This window comes from Macaca mulatta, chromosome 17 (genome assembly GCF_049350105.2).
Source record: "Macaca mulatta isolate MMU2019108-1 chromosome 17, T2T-MMU8v2.0, whole genome shotgun sequence".
Lineage (NCBI taxonomy): Eukaryota > Metazoa > Chordata > Mammalia > Primates > Cercopithecidae > Macaca > Macaca mulatta.
Genome location: NC_133422.1, coordinates 29212152 through 29239619, shown reverse-complemented (window position 1 = coordinate 29239619; position 27468 = coordinate 29212152). Strand labels below are relative to the sequence as shown.

Genomic DNA, 27468 nt, shown 5'->3' with positions numbered 1-27468 from the left:
AAAAAGCACTTAAGTGATGAGCTGCAAGCTAAACCAGCTGCTTTTTTTCATGGAACACCATTTTTACTTTCTGAAAGAACAAATGATAAACTCTGGCTATTCAGACTTAGCTACCTGACATCTTCTTGGAAAAAAAAAATGAGCTTGTTACTTCAAAGAAAACAATTGACAGTATCTCTTGCTAACGAAAAGGCTGGGTTTTATGTAAAAACTGGAATTCTGGGGCCGGGCGCGGTGGGTCAAGCCTGTAATCCCAGCACTTTGGGAGGCCGAGGCGGGCGGATCACAAGGTCAGGAGATCGAGACCATCCTGGCTAACACGGTGAAACCCCGTCTCTACTAAAAAAATACAAAAAACTAGCCGGGCGAGGTGGTGGGCGCCTGTAGTCCCAGCTACTCGGGAGGCTGAGGCAGGAGAATGGCGTAAACCCGGGGGAGGCGGAGCTTGCAGTGAGCTGAGATCCGGCCACTGCACTCCATCCCGGGTGACAGAGCGAGACTCCGTCTCAAAAAAAAAAAAAAAAAAAAAAAAAAAAAACTGGAATTCTGGAAAACATTTTATATTTATGAGCCTGACAGCTTTCCATTAATTAAAGACTTTTATGATGAGATGGGTAGTGATATTAATGAATGTGAGGATTTTTTGAGGGGAAAGGAGTACTGTATAATGAAATCTGTCAATATTTGGAGATCTGCAAAACACAGTGAATATTATTTCAAGTCACTAATGCATGTTATAAATCAGGCATGGGTAAAAGATCCATTTGAGGTTCACGAAAGACCAACAGGTTCATAAATACAATTTCAGATTCCATACTCCAACAAAGAAACTAGCACTTGCTGAGTTTTTGTAGAGTATCAAAGATGATTCAGGCTGGGAGCAGTGGCTCACGCCTGTAATCTAACACTTTGGGAGGCTGCAGAGAGTGGATCGCTTGACCTCAGGAGTTCACGACCAGTCTGGGAAACATGGCAAAACCCCACCTCTAAAAAAAAAAAACAAAGAAAATTAGCCAGCTGTGGTGGCATGTGCCTGTAGTCCCAGCTATTCAGGAGGCTGAGGTACGAGAATCCCTTGAGCCCAGGAGGCAGAAGCTGCAGTGAGCCAAGATGGCACCACTGCATTCCAGCCTAGGCAACAGAGTGAGACCTTGCCTCAAAAAAAAAAAGGAAAAAAAAAGATTAACTTACCTGAAAAGGCTAAACAGTATTCCTTCCTTTACCAACTCTGTATCTGTGTAAGCCTAGATTTTTGTGTACTTCCTTTTTTTAAGAGATGGGGTGTCTCGCTCTGTCACTCAAGCTGGAGTGCACTGGCACGATCATAGCTCACTGCAGCCTTGAATTACTGGGCTCAAGTGGGATCCGCCCAAGTAACTCAGACTTCAGGTGTGCACCACCATGTCTAGCTAATTTTTAGTTTCAGTGGGTTTTTTTGTGTTTTGTTTTTTGTTTTGAGATGGAGTCTGACTATCACCCAGACTGGAGTGCAGTGGCGCTATCTCGGCTCACTGCAACCTCTGACTCCCGGATTCAAGCAATTCTCCTGCCTCAGCCTAGCAATTAGCTGGGCCTATAGGCGCATACCACCACGCCCGGCTAATTTTTGTATTTTTAGTAGAGACGGGGTTTCACCATGTTGGCCAGGCTGGTCTTGAACTCCTAACCTCAGGTGATGCATCCGCCTCGGCCTCCCAAAGTGCTGGGATTACAGGTGAGAACTACCATGCCCAGCCATAGATTTTTTTTTATAAACTATGTTGCCCAGGCAGGTCTAGAAATCCGGCCCTCAGGCAATCCTCCCACCTCCACCTCCCAAAGTGCTGGGATTACAAGCATGTGCCACCACACCCAGCCTTCTTTGTATATTTCAACCAAAATAATTTATTGCAACAGGTTAAATACAGAAGCAAACAAAAGACTCCAGCTGTCTTCTATTAAATAGCCATTCATTACAGGCCTATATTGCAATGCCATGCTACTCTGTATTTTGTTTTGGAAAATTGTTATTTTCCTAAATTATCTGTTAACTTGTAATGGGCTTATCATTGTTATTTTAAATGAGTATTTTTTAAAAATAGTTTTAATTTATAATAAAGTAAATATCGACAGTATAAAACATAAAAAATTTCTTGGCATTCTCAATTTTTTTTTTTTTTTTTGAGACAGCTCTTTTACCCAGGCTGGAGTGCAGTGGTGCAATCTCAGTCCCCTGCAACTTCTGCCTCTTGGACTCAAGCCATCCTCCTGCCTCAACCTCCGAGTAGCTGGGACTACAAGCATGCACCATCACACCCAGCTAATTTTTTTTCTTTGTAGTTTTTTTTGTAGACACGAGGTCTCACCATATTGCCTAGGCTAGTCTCAAATTGCTGGGCTCAAGTGATCCTCCCTCCTCAGCCTGCCAAAACACTGAAATTACAGGCCAAGATTCTCAATTTTTAAGAGTGTAAAAGTGTCCTATGACCAAAATATTTGAGATCCCTGATGTAGGCAATGCCATTTCTCAATGCAGGTTTATTATTTTTCATTTTTAATTTGAGAGACAGGGTCTTGCTCTGTTGTCCAGGCTGGAGTACAGTGGCCTAATTATAGCTTACTACAGCCTCAAACTTCCGGGTTCAAGCAGTCCTCCTGCTTCAGCTTCCTAAGTAGCCAAGACTACAGGCATGCACCACCACACCTCGCTACTTTTTTTTGTAGAGACCAGGTCTCACTAGCTGGCTTCAAGCAATCCTCCTGCCTCGGCCTCGCAAACCACTGAGATCACAGGTGTGAGTCACTGCACTAGGCCACAAATTTATTTTAAACATACATTTATCTCTATAGTTAAAACACCAAGAGTACTATATATTTCTACATTGTTTACTCAGGGATATATACACATATCATATTATCACCAAAATAATAGGACTTAGTAGGCCATCTGTAATAAAAAGTGAAATTTTTTAACAGTAACTTCAACAGCCATACATGACTGGACTATATCTAGAAGGTAAACAGTATTTAAAAGACAAGCTGAACTTGCAGGGTTAATATTTATTGCTTTTTTTTTTTTGAGACTAAGTCTCGCTCTTGTAACCCAGGCTGGAGTGCAATGGTGTGATCTCTGCTCACTGCAACCTCCACCTCCTGGGTTCAAGCAATTCTCCTGCCTCAGCCTCCAGAGTAGCTGGGATTACAGGCACCTGCCACCACGCCCAGCTAATTTTTGTATTTTTAGTAGGGACGGGGTTCCACCATGTTGGCCAGGCTGGTCTCAAACTCCTGACCTCAGGTGATCCACCTGCCTCCCAAAGTGCTGGGATTACAGGGGTGAGCCACTGCGCCTGGCCTTTTTTTTTTTTTTTTTTTTTTTTTTGAGACAGAGTCTCACTCTGTCTCCCAGGCTGGGGTGCGATGGCGCAATCTCGGCTCACCGCAACATCTGCCACCCAGGTTCAAGCGATTCTCCCGCCTCAGCCTCCCCAGTAGCTGGGATTATAGGCACCTGCCACCGCACCTGGCTAATTTTGTAGTATTTTTAGTAGACACGGGGTTTCACCATCTTGGACAGGCTGGTCTTCAACTCCTGACCTCATGATCCACCTGCCTCAGCCTCCCAAAGTGCTGGGATTACAGGCATGAGCCACCGCGCTGGGCCCTAAGTTTTTATTTATTTATTTTGAGACAGTCTCCCTCTGTCACCCAGACTGGAGTGCAGTGGCACAATCTCGGCTCACTGCAACCTCTTGCCTCCTGGGTTCAAGCGATTCCCCTGCCTCAACCTCCTGTGTAGCTGGGAATTACAGGCGCGCGCCATCACACCTTGCTAATTTTTATTTTTTTACTGGAGGCAGGGTTTCACCATGTTGCCCAGACTGGTCTCAAACTCCTGACCTCGAGTGATCCGCCCACCTCAGCCTCCCACAGTGCTGGGATTACAGGTGTGAACCACCACGCCCAGCCAGTTTATGGCTTTATATTAGATTGTAAGATACATGTATTTATAATATATAACATAGGGAGAACTAAAGCAAAGATTATTCAGTCTCAAATTTAGTGTCATATTGCAAAAAAAAGTGTAACAGCTGATTTTTCTGAAAAATCCTTTGTGATATGACAAATCATATAACCTTTGAAAAGCATTGGGAAGAGAATGGCTATAGAGACTAAACTTTGTCTTCTGAAAGAGGTTACCACGCGGTTGTAAGACACACAAACTTTCAGAACAGTGAAGTCAAACTTTTGATGATCTGCCAACCCCAGTCCCGCTCCACACTTTTCACTTCCATTACTGTCATCTTTTGCCTAAGAATTCTACACAAAGGCCAGATTTTTGAGAAGGCAATAGAAACAGGAAAGTGGTAAGGGCAACACTCAATAAAATAAACCTAATTTACTCATCTTTGCAATGTTAATACCTGCAATGTTAATACCAGAGAATCCTATCCAAGCATATTAAATAAGAAGAAAACAAAGAATATACCAAGTGATTGGGTGGGATGAGGAGGAGAAAAAGGACACTGAAGGCAAAGAGAAACTATGAAGAAAACTGAGGATACAAAACAGGGGCCAAGAAGAATTTTCAGGCAAACAAATGTGACCAAAAGTGAAAAGGAAAATGTCACACACAGGAAAACTTAAAATAATAAACAGTCATCCCAAGGTCATGATCAACTTACAGCTCTTAAAATGAACCAGAGGGAAAAAAAATACCTATTTGGAAAGTCTCTTTTTTAAAAAATTGCATCAAAATTACAATAGATCCTCTTGTTTCCTTTTCAGTGATTTAACTTACAAATTTTGGTTTATAATTTAAAGATTCTTATTTTCATTCACTTTAAAATCTAAATATTTCTGGCCGGGCGCTGTGGCTTACACCTGTAATCCCAGCACTTTGGGAGGCCAAGGTGGGCAGATCACCTGAGGTCAGGAGTTCGAAATCAGCCTGGCCCACATCGAGAAACCCCGTTTCTACTAAAAATACAAAATTACAGGCGTGGTGGCGCATGCCTGCAATCCCAGCTACTCAGGAGGCAGGGGCAGGAGAATCGCTTGAACCCATGAGGTGGAGGTTGCCGTGAGCCGCAATCGCACAACAGCGAAACTCTGTCACAAAAAAAATAAAATTAAAATTAAAAATCTAAATATTTCCTTTTCTCTTCTTCCTTTAGTTTTATGCCTTCTCTTTTTTTTTTTTTTTTTTTGGAGATGGAGTCTTGCACTGTTGCCCATGCTGGAGTGCAGTGGCGTGATCACAATTCACTGCAACCTCTGCCTCCCAAGTTCAAGTGATTCTCCGGCCTTTGACTCCACGAGTAGCTAGGATTACAGGCACCTACAGTCATGCCAAGCTAATTGTTGTATTTTTAGTAGAGACGGGGTTTCGCCATGTTGGCCAGGCTGGTCTCGAACACCTGATCTCAGGTGATCCACCCGCCTCGGCCTCCCAAAGTGCTGGGATTACAGGTGTGAGCCAACACGCCCTGCCTATGCCTTCTCTTTATACTCAAAACTTTCTCTAAGACAAAACTATGTGACCACTTCCACAAGTGACGAATACCTGATCCAAGAAACCTTGGTAGACATCTTTGTTGCCTTCAAAGTTTTAAAGGATAATATAGGTTAAAGCTTTTAATCTCATAAATAAAAGGTACTCTTCACAGCAAATTAACTTACAGAATCTTAAAGTATGGCTAACACAAAATCTGAATAATCCACCAAGCTTACTCCTTTGACATGAACTAAAAAAGCATACATCCCCTCCACCTCTTTTTCGGGGTTTCTTTTTTTTTCTTTTCTTTTGAGAGGGAGTCTCACTCGTCGACCAGGCTGGAGTGCAATAGCGCCATCTCGGCTCACTGCAACGTCTGCCTCCTGGGTTCAAGCGATTCTCCTGCCTCAGCCTCCTGAGTAGCTGGGATTACAGGTGCCTGCTACCACACCTGGCTAATTTTTGTATTTTTAGTAGAGACAGGGTTTCACCACGTCGGTCAGCCTGGTCTCGAACTCCTGACCTCAGGTGATCCGCCCTCCTAGGCCTCCCAAAGTGCTGGGATTACATGCATAAGCCACCGCACCTGGCCTTTTTTTTTTTTTTTTTCAAGACGGGGTCTCTGTTGCCCAGACTGGAGTGCAGTGGCGCCATCTTGGCTCACTGGCAACCTCCCCACCAGCAACCTCCGCCTCCTAGGCTCAAGCAATTCTCTTGCCTCAGCCTCCCGTGTAGCTCAGATTACAGGCATGTGCCACTACCACCTGGCTAATTTTTGTGTTTTTAGTAGAGACGGGGTTTCGTTATGTTGGCCAGGCCAGTCTTGAACTCCTGACCTCAAATGATCCTCCCACCTCAGCTTCCTAAAGTGCTGTTATTACAGGCATGAGCCAACGTGCCCTGTCTGTTTTGTTGTTTTGAGAGAGTATCACTCTGTTGCCCAGGCTGGAATGCAGTGGCCCTAACACAGCTCACTGTAGCTTTGACCTCCCCAGGCTCAGGTGAGCCTCCCACCTCAGAATCACGAGTAGCTGGTACTACAGGCACATGCTACCATTCCCAGTTAATTTTTGTACTTTTTTTTTTTGTATAGATGATGTTTTGGCATGTTGCCCACTCCTGAGCTCAAGCGATCTGGACTCAGCCTCCCAAAGTGCTAATTATACAGGCATAAGCCACTGCACCTGGCCTCAAGCTAGTTTTTTCCCCAATATAGAAGTCAAAAAACTTTATGTAAACAAAATTAATATTCACTGTTCAAATTTCAACTTTAAGTCAGATTAAGCACATAAAGGCAAACAAGTTTTCCAAAATTCATTTCTTCCTTTGAATGTTTCTGAATACTTAGAAAATTCTCAAATTTTGAAGCACAAATACCTTTTTCCCACTAATTAAAAACTTCCCAAATGTTTTACACCAACAGTTTTAAAAGCTGACAACTTTTTAAAGTTTCCAGAGAGGTGGTAGTAGACACTAGTTGCGGGAAAAAAACCTTGTTTTCCTGCCATATTGATATTTTCTAATATACTTTTAAATTTACATACAATGAAATTCACTTTTTGATTTACAGTTTTATTTTTAACAAAGTTGCATACCACCACTACAGATTTATTTTTTTTGAACAAATTGTCAAGCTATCCACAAACAAGGATTACAAAAAGCACTTTATCAATCCTACCTCAATTAGTATTTGGCAACAACAGCTTCTATAAATGAAAACCATAACACAATCACTAAAATAATAAAAATGGAAAAGCCAATACTTACAAAGTTAAGGTATCATAATACAGTAGAGTTAATATATATGTATTGGACTTCTTCCTTCTAGAAATTCTTCCAAGAGATCAACCTAAAATGATTATACTGCAAAAGGTACTCATTTATTCACTCTGAAACAAAAGTTAATTTTCTCCTTATAAAATCTATTAGTAAAAGAAACTTTCCTATTGAGGTCTTTAAATTCCACTGGCTGTTAGCAATATAATAAAGTTGTTCAAAATACTACCCTTTTTTTTTTTCATATCCCATTAGGGAACAAAAAGAAAAGCCAATAAATATATCATGCTTTTATCTTAAGGATTTAACCCAAATTTCCATCCTGCTTTGAGGCATCTTTGAATGCAAGAATTTCAAAAAGTACCTAAGTATCTATCAGGTGCTAGACAGCAAACATTGAAACTCACTTCATAGACATTAAATTATGCTAAGCTTTACTGAACTGAGAGTCACAAATGTTACTTCGAAATAATTCCTATAATAAAATGGCTCATTAAAAAAAATCATTTCCTCTGAGCACACTAATTTTATTTTCAAATAGTGTACTATATTCTCCCATCTCAGCCTCCAGAGTAGCTGGGACTACAGTCATGAGCCACTGTACCTAACTCTGTTTCAGTATGAGATCCATTAGGCCAGGTGCATTGGCTCATGCATGTAATCCCAGCACTTTGGAAGGCTGAGCCGGTGGATCATGAGGTCAGGAGTTCAAGACCAGCCTGGCCAAGATGGTGAAACCCTGTCTCTACTAAAAATACAAAAATTAGCCGGGCAAGGTGGCAGGCGCCTGTAATCCCAGCTACTCGGGAGGCTGAGGCAGGAGAACCACTTGAACCCAGGTGGCAGAGGTTGCAATGAGCAAAGATCGCACCACTGTATTCCAGCCTGGACGACAGAGTGAGACTCCATCTCAAAAAAAAAAACAAAAAAAGGAGAGACAGAGATCCATTAATAAATGTTTTCTTGAAACTAAGTAAGGGTCTTATTAACAACTATTAAAATCTAGGTAGAGGATGTAAGAATACTTACTGTAATATTCTCCTGAGTCTTCTCTGAACATTTTCACAATAAAATGGATGGAAAAACTAAACAGCCAATTATAAGAAAACCATATTGAGTTTAAAAAGTAAAACTTTGAAAAGAGCTAAATATAAGCCTCATAAGAAGTTTAATCTGCTGTAGTATGGTTTTTGTTTTTGTTTTTAGACAGAGTCTTGCTCTGTCGCCCAGGCTGGAGTGCAGTGGTGCGATCTCATCTCACTGCAGCCTCCACTTCCTGCGTTCAAGCGATTCTCCTGCCTCATCCTCCCGAGCAGTAGCTGAGATTACAGGTGCCTGCCACCACGTCAGGCTCATTTTTATGTTTTTAGTAGAGACGGGGTTTCACCATGTTGGCCAGGCTGGCCTCAAACTCCTGGCCTCAAGTATCTTCCTGCCTTGGCCTCCCAAAAGTGCTGGGATTACAGGCATGAGTCATCATGACCAGCCTATGGTTTCATCTTTCATAAAATTTTTTTTTTAATGTATTACTGGAAGTCTCTGAATCCAGACCTGTGAGGAGACTGACATACTTCTCTGGCTCTCAGTCTGTAACCTCTGACAAACGACTTATACATACTAGTTTCTCTCATTTGTACAGCTATTTTAAAAGGTATATGAAAATTATTTATAAAGTTTTTATTTTAAATACTCTCTATCAATGTGTCATTACTCTTCATTCTTTTAGAGACTGTCCCGGTGACTTATATGATCAAAACAGGACAAAGTAAGACGCAGAGATCAGGTTTCAGATATAATCTCTAAAAATGAAAATTAATATATTACATATAGCACCTCTGTGATGTATATGATCAACACAGGACAAAGTAAGAAACATCAGGTTTCAGATACCTCTAAATATGAAAATTAATATATTACACATAGTATCTAAAATAATTATGTGGCTTTTGCAAACAATATAAAAGTTACCTATGTGTCCATATAAGACAGGAAGTAACCAACCTTTTCTGGCATTATCCTAGAATGAACAGTAGTTAAAATTTCCAAGATATTTCTAGCAGGGACCCTGACAAGGCAAAACAGAGCTAGTACAGAAGGTTCACTAGGCTTGGAAAGTTCACCTACTCAGAAAGTTCACAAACGGTTGTCAGACTAAGATGAAATTCTCAAAATATAAACCAGGCCATTCATTACCTCGCTAGTTCAGAGCACTAAGAAAAACTTTTTCCTTTTCCTTCATTCTCTTCTCTGTACCACAGTTTAGCCTTGACTCTTTCCTGCTTGCTTTTTTTTTTTTTGAGACAGAGTTTTGCTCTTGTCGCCCAAGTTGGAATGCAATGGTGTGATCTTGGCTCACTGCAACCTCTGCCTCCTGGGTTCAAGTGATTCTCCTGCCTCAGCCTCCCAATTAGCAGGGATTACAGGCACTTGCCACTATGCCCAGCTAATTCTTTGTATTTTTAGTAGAGACAGGAGTTTTACCATTTTGGCCAGGGTGGTCTCGAGCTCCTGACCTCAGGTGATCCGCCTGCCTCAGCCTCCCACAGTGCTGCGATTACAGGCCTGAGTCACTGCACCTGGCCAGGTGCTGTTATTCTAGAAGGTATGATAAATACTTTACAAAAGTCACATAAAAATAAGTTTCAGAGATCTGCTCATGTCTACAGTTAACACTACTGTACTGTACACTTAGAAATTTGTGCAGAGGATAGGTCTCATGTTAAATGTTCTTACCGCAATTAAAACCATAAAATATTGACACCATACTGAAATCGAAGTTATCCATGCAACTAGCTTTTGTGTCTTCTTAAATTATAAAAGCAACTTCTTTTTATTATAGAAAATTCAGAAAATACAGAGAAAAAGCCACCCATAATCACATCAGCAAGAAATCACCACTACTATTATTTTGGTGTCTTTATTCCAATCCTATGTGTCTGTGCATGTGCACACATTTTAACAAAACTGGTAGAATACAATTTCGTATCTTGTCCCCTTATTTTATTACATGCCTTTCCCCTATCATTATATATTCTAGAAAAACATGACAGTCCATGTTGTGGATATGCTTTCTTATTGCTTATTTATGGGTTTGTTGTTCTTGTTGTGTTGTTTTGTTTGTGAGTTTTCTTTTTAATTTATTTTTTGGGTATTGTAACATTTAGATAAACACCTTATAGAGAAAAGTCTTGCTCCACAGCTCTGATTATTTCCTAAGACAATTCCTTTAAATGTACTTTTGGGTCAAACAGTAAGGCTTTTTTTTTTTTTTTTTTTGAGATGGAGTCTCGCTGTGTCGCCAGACTGGAGTGCAGTAGCGCGATCTCGGCTCACTGCAAGCTGTGCCTCCCAGGTTCACGCCATTCTCCTGCCTCAGCCTCCCAAGTAGCTGGGACTATAGGCGCCTGCCACCACGCCCGGCTAATTTTTTTTTTGATTTTTTAGTAGAGATGAGGTTTAACCGTGTTAGCCAGGATGGTCTCAATCTCCTGACCTCATGATCTGCCCGCCTTGGCCTCCCAAAGTGCTGGGATTACAGGCGTGAGCCACCACGCCCGGCCACAGTAAGGACATTTTTAAGGCTCTTCAAAAGATGACTAGGTTTCTCTCTAGAAAGGGTTTATATCACTTTATGAACTCTAACCAATGATGTATTAGAGTGGTCCACCTCTCGATGCAGTTCCTAACCTTACAAGAAAACCTTACTTTTATAGGACTTAATAAAAAACCAAGAATAAGACACACATGTTACCATACCTACTCGAGTTTAAAATATAAAAGTTTAAGGCAGTTAACATTAGTCTGCATCTGTGTCTTACCTATATATACATACATATATAGGCAATAAATGGTAATAAAATTTATGGGATAGGAATAGAAATACTGGGCTTAAAAGCATCTTAGAAATCATCAAAACACCTAACTTTAGGAGTCAAAAAAACTAAGACACCCCCACCACTCAAAAAATGGAGACTTATAAGTTGTACACAGCAAACTAGGCATCATAGAGCCTGAGTTTTCTAATTCTTAGACCTTAGCACTGTATCTAGAAAGTGACTCAAGAACTCAGTATTCTTATTCATAAAATGAAGAGGTTTAATCATAAGTTCTCTAAAATCCCTTCTAAAATTTTGCAATTTTTACAAACTAGGTTTAACAGGCTCTCCAGTGAAGGGAAAAGCACAAAACCTGCTTTTGAGTACCTGTGTTCAAGAACCAGTTTTATCCTTCATAGAATTAGGATTTTTATATCTGGGAATGGTGCCATACACTTGTAGTCCCAGCTACTCTGAAGGCTGAAGCGGGAGGATCACTTAAGCCCAGTTCAAGACACAGTTGAGAATCCCATCTTTTGGAAAAAAATTAAAAAACGAATTTTATACTATTTACCTCATGATGAAATGGCTCCATTGTCTGGAGGATACACCCGTGGTTGTCTCGAGCCAAGAAAGAATTCAGGACATGGACACACACGAGTGGGTTTAGGAGCGGGAAGTTTAACAGAGAAAGGTTCCTCATGCTGAGAAAGGTCACCCAAGAGAGGGTCTCTGGGTTTGAGGTGAAAAGCAATCGATTTTGTACAGAGCAAGGAGGTGGTGATTTACACAGAGCCCAGGGGATTGGTTTGACCAGGTGTACCATTTACATAGCCCGGCTAAAGACTGACCCTCCCATCCTAATTTTGTTATGCAAATGTGGCTTCTATCTGGGGCCCGCCATGACACCTGCACCTGTGGTTTTACCTAGTGATCGCCAAGACGCTCACATAGGTGACAAGGAAAAGGAAGCAAGAAACCCCATACTGAATGTACCTGGCTTCCAGATATAGCTGGCGACATTTACATACAAAAGCTTCTAGCCTGCATATTTCTGGTTGCAGCTTGACTTTTCAGGCTGCTTTCTGTTAGAAAATAAATGGTTTGGGGGCTTTTTTTTTTTTTTGGTAACCAGAGTCTCTGTTGCCCAGTCTAGAGTGCAGTGGCGCGATCTCACCTCACTGCAACCTCTGCCTCCTGGGTTCAAGCGGTGGTTCTGCCTCAGCCTCCCAAGTAGCTGGGATTAATAGGTGTGCACACCCCCACACCCAGCTAATTTTTGTATTTTTAGTAGAGATGGGATTTCCCCATATTGCCAGGCTAGTCTTGAACTCCTGACCTCAACTTCCCAAAGTCACCGGCCGGGAGCTGCTTTTTATTAAAGGAAAATTCCACCGAGAACTCTTTTACCCTTTCTAGCTGCCTAAAAATAATTTTTCAATAACTCCTGTATTACAGTAATGTGTGAGAATTCCATAAACTACAAAACTATACAAACTTAAGGTTTAATTACATATATGCAAACTCTACACATTTAAGGTGTTATTGTGGAGCACCAGTGTATCAAGCAAGAAAAGGTTCTAAACTTGAACTGTGATTTCAAGGCAAAGCAAAACACATATAGGGTGTCAGGTACAAAGCAGTGTCATGAAAATGAGCATATCTGAACAAAAGCTGTGGCAGAATTAAGGCCAGATAACCTATCATAAATGTATAGAATGAACAGAACAGCCCGGTGTTAGGCAAGGACTTCCCAGGGAGGTTTAGTAAGCCAGCTGGTAGAAAGGAAAAAAAATGTATTTTTAGGGAAGGATAGGGAAGCTCCCATTGTGTAAGAAGGAAGTATCGTCAGTTAACAGCTCCATCAAGTTCTACTAGAAGGAGTGCCTATGTAAATAAAATTCTGCTTTAAAAATGCCTATTATATAAAGGTCTCTAGAAAACTCAAGCCCTGTTCTATAAGCCCTAGCAGCCTGACAATTCCCTAAGCATAGGAGAAGGGAAAAAAAACTAGGAAAAAAGTGTGGAAGCTCCTTTCTTCCTTTGCAATATAAATGTTTGGATATATTTAAGACAAATACCACATAAATAGATGCTAAACGTGGATTCTATTTTTCTAAGTTTTAACAAAATATGAAAAGAACAAAGACCACCAATGAAAAGTGGATGGGAACATACGTATTCTACACACAGTTCCATTCGGGGCCTATTGAAATTGGGTGTTTAAAAAAAAAAGGATAACATAGGAAAATTATTGTTGTATTTTACCTCTGTCTCCTATAAGCTGATGTATTTGGCAGGGTTACTATTTCCCAGGGCAAAGCAGATCTTTTTTTCACGTTTTGACTAACGAACTACAGGCTACTGCAAAGAGAGAAAAAAAAGAACAGTATTAACGCATTTATTTGCACAGGACCCCAATCTTGACCCTCAATTTTTTCAATCGCCCCCAAAAATAAAGCCAGGCTGTTTAGACCTGGTCAAACGCCAGGAGCCTGGAGCTCTTTGTATTAAGCAGCTTCTCGGTTAGGGCGCCCTCCCCCGGCGCCATGCAACCTCTCCAGGTCAGCGCCAGACGCTGGCGGCGCGCTCTAACCTACGGCCCACACCCATCTTTTCTTTTCTAGGGAATGTGGAGACGCTGGTAGCGGGGCCCGAAAGGCTCCGGGCAGCGCAGGTTTTCTGGACCACAGACACACTGCTCCGGCGCCCACCGCAAGCCGCTCCTCCCCATGCCCGTGACAGTGCCGCGCTGCCGGGACTGGAGATCAGACGGCCTTCGCCAGCCCCACCCCACGCAGTTCCCTGCTGACCTGGGCAAGTCCCCACCCTCGCTGCAGGTTCGAGGACCACCCGCTTTCCCGAGAGGAGCTGGGCGGCGGGTACTTATCTCCGACCTCCGGCGAGTGGGAGAGGCAGCGCGACCGCCTGTCCTCCAGCCGTGGGGACCACATGGTACGCGCCAGGCACAGCCGCAAAATGGACTCGCGGCTCCTGCGAGCCCCGCCCCGCCCCCTCCCCTCCCCTCCCCTCCCCTCCCCTTCCCTCCCCTCCCCTCCCCTTCCCTCCCCTTCCCTTTCCCCTCCCCCTTTCCCCTCCCCCTTTCTCCTCCCCTCCCCCTTTCCCCCTTTCTCCTCCCCTCCCCCTTTCCCCTCCCCTCCCCTTCCCCCCCTTCTCCTCCCTTTCCCCTCTTCTCCTCCCCTTCCCCCCTTCTCCTCCCCTTCCCCGTCGCCCGCCTCCCCCCCTGCCGCCCTCCCCCGCCACTTTCCCCTTCCCCGTCGCCTGCCTCCGCCTGCACCTCGGGCCCCGCCTCCCCGGCCCGCTTCGCTGCGTCCCGCCTTCCCCGCCGCGCCTAGCCCCAGCGGAGGGAGCCGGGAGGTGAGACCGCGCTCCTTCCGGCGTCTCCAACCGCCGCCGGCTCCCGCCGTCCACCCGCGCGGGCCGCCTGGGACGGGGAGGGCGGGGCTGCGGGCTTTTCTACCTTCCAGAGGCCTGCGCGCGCCCGAAACTCTCCCGCAGGGGCTGGGCCGCGGCTCCGGGAAGTGGACGCTGTTCGCCCAGACGGTGGGCTCGACTGAAGCGGCGCCGTCCTGGGTGGGGCCGCCCGGGAAGAAAGTCTCCCAGTTAAGCTGCCGTGCAATTAAGATGGTTGGGTTTGGATTGTTGTACTTTTTTTTTTGTTCGTTGCATTTTTAGGAACAAAAAAAAAAGCCCAACCCTTCACACCACTTCATCCGCATCTCAAGACCAGAAGCCGACCCCAGCGGCTCGGGGAGATGGAGCCCGCACCCCCCAAGGGGGAGGGTGGGACGGGCACCTCCGCACTGCGCGGCCTGCGGAGTCACCGATTCGCGTTGGGAGCGCGCCAGGGTTCTAGCGGGGGGCTCAGGGCAAGGCGCAACCAGAAGAGGGTTCAGTATCCCCCATCGCCCCCACCCCCAACCGTGACCCTCTTTCTTTGAGGGGTTTAGGTTGGACACCAGAGACCCAATTCTGTTTAAAATTCTCTTTTAAGAAAAGGAACGCCTGTTTTTGCCTTTGGGGGAAAGGATGAACTTTCAAATTGACTTTAAATTATCCACCACGAGCAGTTACTCAGTCGCTAACCTGACTTCTGACGTCCGCCTTGCATTTGAGGACCTTGCCCAATAGCAAATGTACTAAGCACTTAACTATGAACGGTGTGGAGGATGCAAACATGGATGATGAAGGAATAGCTCCCTCCAAAATTTACAATCTTGGGGGAAGTGAGGCGAGTACAGAATCTCAGAACATGCTGCAGGACTGAGTTCGATCCTAGTTGAGGAAGTTTGGGTTTGGGGAGGAAATAGGTTATTTTGGAGAAACTGTATTCAAGATCTACCATATATAGCAGTTCAGCTTCTTGACTAATAATGCTTAGCCCAACCCCCATAAAAAGCCCCTGGCCACATCCGTCTCCTGAGATTCCCACTTCTCTGTGCATCTCCCTTCCTGCTGTAAGAAACCTAACTTTGCCTTCGTAGAACACTTCTTTTAATTTCCGTCATTCAGTCTCTTAAGAACACTGTATAATAGAAATTATGATCTTCATCCTATATAGATGAGAAAACAGGTGAAGTGACTTTTTCAAGGTAAAAAAACAAGAGGCAGAGCTGAGGCTAAAGGCAGATTCCAGATATGGGTTCTTTCTACAGCACCATAACTGTCAGTGACAAAACTGCACCCCAGTTGCTTACTTAAATTTAGTGTTTTTAGGCCAGGAGCGGTGGCTCACACCTGTAATCCCAGCACTCGGGGAGGTCGAGGCAGGCAGATCACCTGAGGTCAGGAGTTCCAGACCCGCCTGACGAACATGGTGAAACCCGGTCTCTACAAAAAAATACAAAAATTAGCCAGGCATGGTGCCACATGCCTGTAGTCCCAGCTACTTGAGAGGCTAAGGCAGAATCGCTTGAACCCGGGAGATGGAGGCTGCAGTGAGCCAATATCGTACCACTGCACTCCAGCCTGGGCAACAGAGCAAGACTCCATCTCAATTAATTTAGTGTTTCTAAAAAAATCACTAAATTATAGATCTAAAACTATAGATCTAAAAAAGTGATCTACAGAAACATCTCATTTATTTGTTGTCATTGTTTGTTGATTAATTTTGAGACAGGGTCTAGCTCTGCCCCCAGGCTGGAGTGCAGTAGCACGATATGGCTCACTACAGCCTCAACCTCCCGGGCCCAAGTGATCCTCCTCCCTTAGCTTCCCAAGTAGCTGGGACCACAGACATGTGCCACCACGCCTGGCCAATTTTATTTTTTGTAGAGATGGAGTCTCAATATGTTGTCCAGGCTGGTATCAAACTCCTGGGCTCAAGTGTTCGTTGGGCCTCAGCCTCCCAAAGTGCTGAGATTACAGGTGTGAGCCACTGCACCCAGCCATATGGAAACATTTCAGATATCCTAATATTAAATGATATTTCACAAGAGTGGACAGTTAACTCATGTGAAAGGAAAATCTTGGGGCCCCAAAATCACTAAGCTAAAGGAAAAAGTCAAGCTTCCGGGAACTGCTTAGGGCAAACCTGCCTCCCATTCTACTCAAAGTCACTCCTCTGCTCACTGAGATAATATCTGATTGCCTCCTTTGGAAAGGGTAACCAGAAACTCAAAAGAATGCAGTGATTTGCCTCTTCCTAAAACCTGGAAGCCCCCTCCCTGTTTTGAGTTGTCCCTCCTTTGCTTCGAGTTATCCTACCTTTTCTGGACCAAACCAGTGTTCATCTTACATACGCTGGTTGATATCTCATGTCTTCTTGAAGTGTACAAAACCAAACTGCTCTGACCACCTTGGGCACGTCACAACTTCCTGAGGCTGTATCATGGGCACTTATCTTCAACCCTGGCAAAATAAACTTTCTAAATTAACTGGGACCTGGCTCAGATTTTTAGGGTTCACACTCAAAACCCACAAATCATCCTTAATATAATTATGTAATACATATTTATGTAGTTAGATCTCGGTGGTGGTAGATACTAATAAGCTTTTGCCCAACTAAGTGTAAAACACATTAAATCTGTATAGCAATCTCTAGACTATTACACAAATTAAATACTAACTAGAAGACACAGTATATTAAATTATCTTAAGTGTGGAAAAAATGGAGAAGGAAGAATAACCTTTTCTCTCCTCCCGTGGTCCTAACACACAGAAGAGCGACTGGGAAACTGCCACAGGTCATGTGACTAGAAAAAGATGACTGTCCAACTAAAACCTGCATACACAGCTACATCCTTCCCTGGAAGAGCACGGTGGAACTAGATCCTAGTAGAGATAGCACAAGGATTGTCAACATTCTTGTCACACTGAAATTCCTTTTTTTGATCTTCAAATAAGTAACTAACAGCTGAAACTTGGAATTTATAAATCAGCACAGCACTAAGATTATAGATATATCTAATCTTATGTAAGTTTCATCTTGTGTGATAAATGTATCACCCTCCCCCCACTCCCGCCGGCCCCTCCGAGAAATGTATTTTTACAGGGTAGAATTTCTAATATATATAAAATATATAATATTAAATAATGTTTACATATTATATGTGTTATATATTAATATTAAATATAAAATATACATATTTTTAAATATAAAATGTATGGTATTGCATTGATTTACTTCCTGGTGTTTTCATCCTGGGCCTTGACAAAGATAAAAACTTCTCGGCCAGGCGCGGTGGCTCAAGCCTGTAATCCCAGCACTTTGGGAGGCCGAGACGGGCGGATCACGAGGTCAGGAGTTCGAGACCATCCTGGCTAACACGGTGAAACCCCGTCTCTACTAAAAAATACAAAAAACTAGCCGGGCGAGGTGGCGGGCGCCTGTAGTCCCGGCTACTCGGGAGGCTGAGGCAGGAGAATGGCGTAAAAACCCGGGAGGCAGAGCTTGCAGTGAGCTGAGATCCGGCCACTGCACTCCAGCCTGGGCGACACAGCGAGACTCCGTCTCAAAAAAAAAAAAAAAAAAAAAAAACTTCTCAGCCCTCCTCCCCCCCTACCCAGACAGAAGTGATCAGATGTTCCATAATAAAAGGGACAGTGCCAAATTTAGTGTATACTGAAATGTAAATTGTCAGAGTGAGGAACATCTAATAACAAAGCCTGGAGCAACTGTGCATAGGGGAAGGGGTCTGGTAAGCCTCCCCAGATACAGTGGAACTTTTTTATTATTATTCTGTCCTTCCCTTTAGCTGCCAGAGTTATAAATGCAAACCCCAACATTCCCCAGTGAGAATTCCTGCCACTAAAAGACATTGACAGTGCAAGATGTAGAGAAAAGAGCATAGGCTTTGGAATCAGTTCTGCATCCAAACTCCAGCTCTGCCATTTACTAGTTGTTCAAGTTACTTAGCATCTCTAAGCCTCGGTTTCCTCATTTGTAAAATAGGAATCATGATACATTTGATCATGAAAATTAGGTAACATATAAAGCAACCAACATTGTGTCTGACATATAGTAGGTGTTTAATAAGTAATTGGTGCTGTTATCTGCAAAAAGAAAACCTTGCTCATTTGTAAGCATGATTTCCCTAGATTTGTAAACTTAGGACTTAAGTACAATAGTCTTAAGCAGAGCTAAACTGGCTATGCAGTAAAGGAAGCTAGCACCATAATTTCTGCTTTTCTGCATCTAGCCCAGGGTGGCTTTTCAAAAGCATGTATCCCTCTGCTTTTATACCTCTTCCTCTGTGCTTGGAGAAAGGAGAGAAAAACAATAAACATCAAACTCAGTGAAAGAAAGACCTTACTGTTTTTTGGGTTTTTTAAAGTTCTGTCTTTTTGGAGAAATTGAACATTCAAATATTCCATTAAAAGGAAGGTAAAAATGCATTTATCACAAAACACAGGAACTTACCTAAGACTTGATGAAATTAAAGGGAATTAGTCCCTGATTTGAGGAAAATTCCAGACTCTGTATATTTCAGTTGCACAATGAAGAGTATGCATTAAATGGAGACAACAGCAAGATCAGTTAGCTTTGAAAGGGAATGAGAGACACTTAAGCAATAGTAAATTTGGCCTTTAGTTATACTATTTCTGTAGATAGAAAAACTGTAAGAATAAAGTAAAATAGGTCAGAGGTAAGGTAATACTAGCATATGCTTATAATTTTATACTCAGATTTTGTAATTCTCAGGATTGTGCCAGGCATCAAAGGTAATTCCCATTCGGTTAAGAGACACAAGGTCGGGCACAGTGGCTCACACCTGTAATCCCAGCACTTTGGGGGACCAAGGCAGGTGGATCACCTGAGGTCAGTAGTTCGAGAGCAACGTGGCCAACATGGCAAAACCCAGTCTCTACTAAAAATACAAAAATCAGCTGGGCGTGGTGGCGGTACCTGTAATCCCAGCTACTCAGGAGGCTGAGGCAGGAGAATCACTTGAACCCGGCAGGCAGAGGTTGCAGTGAGCCAAGATCGCACCATTGCACTCCACCCTGGGCAACAGGAGCAAAACTCCATCTCCTGAGATTCCCACTTCTCTGTGTGCATCTCCCTTCCTGCTTACAGCAGGAAACCTAACTTTGCCTTCGTAGAACACTTCTCAAAAAAGAAAAAAAAGGGGGGGGGGCACGAGTACTGTTAGTCAGTACATAATAGTGGTTGTTTAAAACCCAAAATAAGTGATGAAGACAAGGCCAGAGGAAGGCACCAGAAGCATAAGGGAAGATTTCATAAGGGAAGTTGGTGGGAGTTGAACTGTAACTTTAAAAATCACAAGATTTGAAGGAGAGAAAGAGGAAGCGCTTTCAAGGTGAGGAACATACCACAAGCTCAGGGTGGAGATGAGGAGCATGGCCTGCTTTGGAAATAAAGTTTGAAGTCAAATATTGAAATGTTTTACATGTCAGAACAAAGAGCTGAACTTCATTTTGTAGGCAGTGGGGAGCCACTGAATAATATGCATGAATGAAAGCAAATTTTTAGAAAGATCGATCTGAGACCAGGTCCAAGATTTAAAGGGAAGACATTTATTTATTTATTTATTTAGAGACAATGTCTTGCTCTATTGCCCAGTTGCAGCTCACTGCAGCGTAGGCCTCATGGGCTCAATGGATCCTCCCATCTCAGCCTCCCTAGTAGCTGGGACTACAGGTACCCTCTGCCACACCTAGCTAATTTTTGTATTTTTTTTGTAGAGATGGTGTTTTGCCATGTTGCACAGGCTAGTCTCAAACTCGCAGACTCCAGTGATCCATCTGCTTTAACCAATCAAAGTGCTGGAATTACAGGTATGAGCCACTGTGCCAAGCTAATAAATTTAGTATTTTGAGATTTGTTATTGAAAATTACAGATTTTTTAAAATGCAACATATAAAAGTACAGCATATATGGTTCAGTCTTATTGAACCATTTAATATATATTTTGTTAAAGTACTCAATTTATAAATAAAATATAATTGTGACAAATATTTTCCTAAAATCTTCCAAAAGGAAATTATATACGTGTGAATACATATAATTTGCTTGTATGTCAATCATATGTATGATTCATCTTTTTTTCTCAGAGTCTTGCTGTGTTACCTTGGCTGGAGTGTAATGGTGCAATCTTGGCTCACTGCAACCTCCATCTCCCAGGTTCAAGTGATTCTCCTACCTCAGCCTCCCGAGGCTTACAGGTGCCTGCCACCACACCTGGATAATTTTTTGTATTTTTAGTAGACACGGGGTTTCGACATGTTGGCCAGGCTGGCCTTGAACTCCTGACCTCAGGTGATCCACCCACCTTGGCCTCCCAAAGTGCTGGGATTACAGGCATGAGTCACTGCACCCAGCCAATTTATCTTAGTAGAATGATTGTAACTGTGTTGTGTAAAAGGCCAGTGTTAATAGATTGCTTAGCTACATTTTGGAGTATGCTCTACTAGAGTTTTAAAAATCATTACATATATATTCTCTGAAATGTATTATACTGCTTTGATATTTTAACAATGATTAATTACATTCAATTATGACAATTAAATGTTTTTCTAAATTCCCATAAATGTAGAATTTTATTTTTTACAAACAGTAACTTTATGAGGGCCTTAAGAAATGATTAATTCAGCTAAAGACTAATAGATACTGTATATTTGCAATTGTTGGAGAGCTTGATTTGTTTAAATGGTTTATTTTGAATATTTCTGAGCTCACTCATCATTATGTGCTAATCTTTACCCTGGGAAGTGTCAATTATGATAACATTTTGGGTTAGAAAACTACTTTCATCCTGTTTTATGGGAGATTTTAGAGCATTTTTAGAGCGTTCTATAAATAAGGATACATCATGGATAGGGGTTCTGCAGTTTTCAGTAGCTGGTAGATACCTGTACCTTAAGCACACTCTCTTTGTCTTAAATAAAGACAATAGACCAATGCATAGAATTTTGGTTCTGAGGATCTAAACTTATCAGATACTTCCTATACAGCATTGCATAAGACATAGATGCTTCATTGTTTTTAACATGAGCCCAGTTGGGTCTCTCTAATATTAAAGCATTGGGTAATAAATGCCTTGTTAAAATGTGTTTATCTTATAATGGTCTTACTTGTAACACTATCTGGACTGTTGCTAGAATGCCCCCACATCTCTAGAAGTGTGGAATTTGATCTAAAGCAACCCACACCCCTCCCAATCAGGCAAAAGATACAGATAATTCAGAAGATGCTTGAAACTAATTATACAATATCAGTGCATTTTAAGCATTTGTGAAGGTCATTGGCCTCCATGTTGCAAACTCCAACAGATATTTTTTCAGTTCTCATTTTCCTTGATCTTTTGGTAGCCTTCAACTCTGAGTACCACTGCCTCCTTCTTAAAAGGCCCTCTTTTCCTCTGCCATTAGTAACACTAAACTCATTCCTGGCTTTTTTTCTTCAGACTCAGGAATACTTGCTGGGTCATCCTTTTCTATCCAGTATTTAAAATTCTGGAATTCCTCAAATACTCAGTTTTAGGACCCTTCTAGTAGTTCAGTGATCATTTATTGACTCTTACAATCCCTGTAAAAAACACAAACTGTTTGCCTATTGTTATTGTATTTTTAAATGATGAAAACTGAATTTTAATACTTGAGAGGCATGTCAGTTCTTCCTCTCCCACAATCCTTACTCTCTGTTGGCATTTGGGTTAGCCCTTGTGTTACCTGAGGCTCATACTGCTTCCAGCAGCCAGGCTCATGCACCCTTAGTTCCTTCCCTTACGAGGTCCTCACCAGCCACCTCCCATCCCCATCTTCCAACCATAGCACAACTGACAGTCTCAGGTGAACTTTCCCAGATGTTTCTGGCCAATTAACAGACTCTGTTAATCATCTCATACCATCTCATACTGCTCTTCGATCATGCACTCTGCCGTTCGTTAAATTTATTTGTGTAATTATTTGATTAATGTTTGTTTTCCCACTTGACTATAAACCCCATAAGAACTGGGATTTTGTGTGTGTGTGTGTGTTTGTGTGTATGTGTGTTTTCTCATCATTGCATTCCTAGTACCTAACCCAGTGATTTCATGAATGTCTTAAGGAAGTAAGAGTCTATTTCACAGTATTGATGTATTTCAGACTTCTAAAAATTTGCTGTTGAGACCAGCTGAAATGGTAAGTACTCTGAATTTTAATTTACTCAAAATAGGCACTTCAATACATTTTATTTTATCAAACAAAGTGGCTTTCCATCCTTTCTTTACACAGCAAGGTTTCCCATACTTCTCCGATAGTCAGACTCTTCCTAGAGTTTCCACAGAAGTGCTGGTAGTCTTCATTTTCACAGAACAGCATAGCATAACTCTTAAAATGAGGAGAATTTCCTGAAGAGTCATCAGAGATTTCCTTTTTTTTTTTTTTTTTTTTTTTTTTTGAGACGGAGTCTTGCTCTGTCACCCAGGCTGGAGTGCAGTGGCGCAATCTCGGCTCACTGCAAGCTCCGCCTCCTGGGTTCACGCCATTCTCCTGCCTCAGCCTCCCAAGTAGCTGGGACTACAGGCGACTGCCACCACGCCACGCCCGGCTAATTTTTGTATTTTTAATAGAGACGGGGTTTCACCGTGTTTGCCAGGATGGTCTTGATCTCCTGACCTCATGATCCGCCCGCCTCGGCCTCCCAAAGTGCTGGGATTACAGGCGTGAGCCACTGCGCCCGGCCCTTTTTTTTTTTTTTTAGACAGTCTTGCTCTGTCACCAGGCTGGAGTGCAGTGGTAAGATCTCGGCTCACTGCAGCCTCCACCTCCCAGGTTAAAGCGATTCTCCTGCTTCAGTCTCCCAAGTAGCTGGGATTACAGGCACGCACCACCACACTTGGCTAATGTCTAATGTGCTCTCACTAACGTTAAGAGTCTATTTATGCCTGGGCGATAGAGGAAGCCTACAGTCTGGAAGCCTGAAACAGCATTCAGGCCCAGCTACTGGAGTATTTGTAGCAAAGTGATGCTAAATTCTCATTTGCCAGTGTTCTCTATTCATGTTTTCCTTGGGGGATCTTTGGTGTGGTTGTGTGTGGTTACAGCATAGAGATGAGATTCTATCATCTTTGTGTTAGGCAGCTATAGTGCCTTTTTTTTTTATTTTGTTTTTTGTTTTTTTGTTTTTTGAGACAAAGTATCCCTCTGTCACCCAGGCTGGAGTGCAGTGGCCCAATCTTGGCTCACTGCAACCTCTGCCTCCTGAGGGCAAGTGATTCTCCTGCCTCAGCCTCCCAAGTAGCTGGGATTATAGGTGCATGCCACCACACTTGGCTAATTTTTGCATTTTTAGTGGAGACAGGGTTTCACCATGTTGGCCAGGGTGGTCTTGAACTCCTGACTCCAGGTGATCTGCCCGCCTTGGCCTCCCAAAGTGCTGGGATTACAGGCCTGAGCCACCACACCTGGCCTATAATGCCTTCATTTTTTTTTTTTTTTTTTTTTTTTTTTTTAAACACAGAGTCTTGCTCTGTCGCCCAGGCTGGAGTGCAGTGGCACAATCTCAGCTTACTGCAACCTCCACCTCCTGGATTCAAGCGATTCTCCTGCCTCAGCCTCTTGAAAGCTGGAATTACAGGCATGTGCCACCACGCCCGGCTAATATTTTGTATTTTTAGTAGAGACGGGGTTTCACCATGTTAGCCAGGATGGTCTCCATCTCCTGACCTCATGATCTGCCTACCTCAGCCTCCCAAAGTGCTGGGATTACAGGCATGAGCCACTGCACCCAGCCTTTATAGTGCCTTCTTAAGATGAATAGTACCTCACCCTGATTTTTAACATGTAGCATTTTGCATTGCACTATATCTACTGACAATGTTAATCACTTCTGCATCTTTCCATAGCTTTCAACATGATACTTTTCAATGGCTGCATAATTTCATTAATACACCTAAATGTAAGGTGTATGTAAAGGAAAAAGACAGTTAAATCCTTGTGTGGCTATTCATACAAGTCCTATTTAGGGAGCAAATGATTATGTGGGGCCAGGATATCATGGTTGTTAAATGACTGCCCATGTGACACTGGGCAGGGAGTGTCTCTAATACTAGGCAGGCTAGAGGTGATGTTTTTGGAACCAGGAAGGAAAAGCTAGAAAAAGTGGCATAAATATAGGAAAATAATAGGAATTTCAATAATTGAGTATAGTCTTAAATGTTGACCAAAAAAAAGTAAATTGAGCCCTGAAAAATGATAGAAAAAATGATTTTACCAGCCTGGCCAACATGGTGAAACCCCATCTCTACTAAAAATACAAAAAAATTAACGAAGTGTGGTGGCACATGCCTGTAATCCCAGCTACTCAGGAGGCTGAAGCAAAAAAATCACTTGAACCTGGGAGGCAGAGGTTACAGTAAGCCGAGATCGTGCCACTGCACTCTAGCCCGGGTGACAGAGCAAGACTGTCTCAAAAAAAAAAAAAAAAAAAAAAAAAAAAAATCAATTATGTTACTAATGATTTTAGGAAAAGAAATTTTATCTCTGTTTTGGGGCCAAAGGTAGAGGAAGGGAAAGGGTTAAAATGAAGTATTTACTGGCCAGATGAGGTGGCTCACACCTGTAATCCCAGCACTTTGGGAGGCCGAGGTGGGCAGATCACCTGGGGTCAGGAGTTTGAGACCAGCCTGGCCAATATGGTGAAACCCCGTCTCTACTAAAAATACAAAAATTAGCCAGGCATGGTGGCACATGCCTGTAGTCCCAGCTACTCAGGAGGCTGAGGCAGGAGAATCACTTGAACCCGGGAGGCAGAGGTTGCAGTGAGCCGAGATTGTGCCACTGCACTCCAGCCTGGGCAACAGAGTGAGACTCCATCTCAAAAAAATAAAATAAAATAAAATAAAATAAAATAAGTATTTACTATCTGCCAGGGACTATATTGGAAATTTTTCTTGCATTACCTCATTTTACAAGTCAGTGGGGAAATTGAGGGTTGGAGTAGTTCATTAACCTGCCCACAGTCACATAGGGCAGGTTACCCAGGTCAGTCTTCATTCCACTCCAGTCAGAAGTGAATTAAGATTAAGGAAGTGGAGACAAGGAGTATGAACAATTCTTTCTGGAAGAATGATGGGGAAAGAAGAGAAAGGATTGATAAAGTATAGGGACAGGGAATCACTGCTTTTATAATACAAATAAAGCTCAGCTTCTCTGAGGTTGACACTGAAAAAGAGTCCCCAAGTAACTGCAGGGGCCAGAAGCAGAGACAAACCCTGGCCCCTGGCCCGGAGACTCATCTTTCTCCTGAGACTCTCTTACTGATGATCTTGGCGTCATCAAAGCCTCTTTGGGTCATTTCTTCCTTTCATATCTGAGGTACAGGCAATGGGATGACAAAAGGCATTTTTCAACATCCATCCACAACTAAGTCAAAGCTGAAAAGTTTAAAGGACTTTTCTAAACGTGACGGCAATGTTTCCCAACCTTTTGAGGTCATAGAAACTGCTCTGGATACCGGTTTAAATATACAGAATCTTGGGGGACTTGGATTTTGAAGGTCTGCAGTGGGAGCCTGGGAAAAAGGTATTTTAAAGTAGTACCAGTTACCCTTAAATGTCTGCAAGTTCTAGTATCACTGTGCTGGCAAGTAACAAAAAGAAATAAACACAGTAGCATAAAGCCTGGCATGTAGCCTGGCTCACAAAAAAAAAAGACCTGCTTATAACCCCATTCTGGAGTCCTCACCTGCCCCTGCAGGTTTGATGCTATCTTGGCACATGCTGGCTGTTTTTATCTCCTAGAAAACAATCTAGGCTCCACAGAGGGAGGTCCTTTGCCAAATTATAAAGTGGTGGGGGAGGAAGGGAAGAGGCTTCTTCATCCAATAATTTTTCTTTTTCTTTTTTTCTTTTCTTTTCTTTTTTTTTTTTTTTTTGAGATGGAGATGGAGTTTCACTGTTGTCACCCAGGCTGGAGTGCAATGGCCTGATCTCAGCTCACTGCAACGTCCACCTCCTGGGTTCAAGCAATTCTCCCGCCTCAGCCTCCCGAGTAGCCAGGATTATAGGTGCCCATCAACACACCCGGCTAATTTTTTGTATTTTTAGTAGAGATGGGGTTTCACCATGTTGGCCAGGCTGGTCTCGAACTCCTGACATCAAGTGATTCACCCGCCTTGGCCTCCCAAAGCACTGGGATTACAGGCATGGGCCACCGTGCTTGGCCACTCAATATTTTTCAAAGACCAAGTTGTTAGTCTTTTTGTTTTATTTTTTGAGACAGTGTCTTGCTCAGTTGCCCAGGTTGGAGTGCAGTGGCGCAGTCATAGCTCACTGCAGCCTCTAACTCCTGGGCTCCAGTGATCCACCTGCCTCAGCCTCCTGAGTAGCTAGGACTATGGGTACATGTCACCAGGACTGGCTAATTTTTTTTTAAACTTTTTTTTTTTTTTTTTTGTAGAGACAGGGTTTCACTAGGTGGACCAGGCTCATCTCAAACTTCTGGCCTCAAGCAATCCTCCCATCTTGGCCTCCCAAAGTGCTGGGATTATAGGCATGAGCCACTGTGCCCAGCAGCTGTTAGTTCTTTACCAGCACACCATGTAAGTCTTCCCAACACAGACAAGGTCTAGCTTGGCCCACCAGACTGCTTCTGCCTTGTTGTCCCTCCAGCAGTGGGTGGCAGAATGATGGCAGCTAGCTTTCTCCCACAGGCTGCCCAGTCTGACTATACGTTAGTATTAGGGAAGGTGACCATATATGTTCAGGTTTGCCTGGGAAGAGTCCTGACCACACCTTTGAGCCCAGACTCTCCTCCACTTAATCTTTCATTTTCATTTATTCATTCCCAGTTTGGATGATAAATGATATAGTCACCCCATCTGTGAATAACAGAGCTAGAACAAAAATACAACTCCACAAAAGCAAGAAGTAGACTGCCAACAACTTAATAACTTCCATTGATCAAGCAAATCATGTGACACCACACACATCA

General features: G+C 42.9%; 1 protein-coding gene and 2 long non-coding RNA genes across 8 annotated transcripts in view; 2 read left to right on the top strand and 1 right to left on the bottom strand.

Annotated features, from left to right (window-relative positions):
- LOC144336339 (uncharacterized) overlaps positions 1 to 14054 on the top strand; it is an 85337-nt gene extending 71283 nt beyond the window's left edge. Inside the window, exon 5 of the long non-coding RNA XR_013408003.1 lies at positions 13695 to 14054. This is a non-coding gene — a long non-coding RNA (uncharacterized LOC144336339). The remainder of the gene's footprint in view (positions 1 to 13694) is intronic.
- The window catches only part of TRIM13 (tripartite motif containing 13), a 76816-nt gene that overhangs the window by 3380 nt on the left and 45968 nt on the right, over positions 1 to 27468 (bottom strand). Inside the window, exons 1-2 of one of the 6 annotated variants that reach the window (XM_077974382.1) lie at positions 14549 to 14918; positions 13336 to 13431 (exon numbers count right to left, since the gene is read on the bottom strand). The gene's annotated coding sequence lies outside the window, so the exon portion shown is untranslated. Of the gene's footprint in view, positions 1 to 13335; positions 13432 to 13880; positions 14055 to 14365; positions 14515 to 14548; positions 14919 to 27468 lie in introns of those variants that run through there. The other 5 variants (XM_002800768.4, XM_015121092.3, XM_028837505.2 and 2 more) reach the window with 5 other exon arrangements.
- On the top strand, positions 20197 to 21075 carry LOC144336340 (uncharacterized). The gene is made up of 2 exons (XR_013408005.1): positions 20197 to 20328; positions 20605 to 21075. It is a non-coding gene; the product is annotated as an uncharacterized LOC144336340 (long non-coding RNA).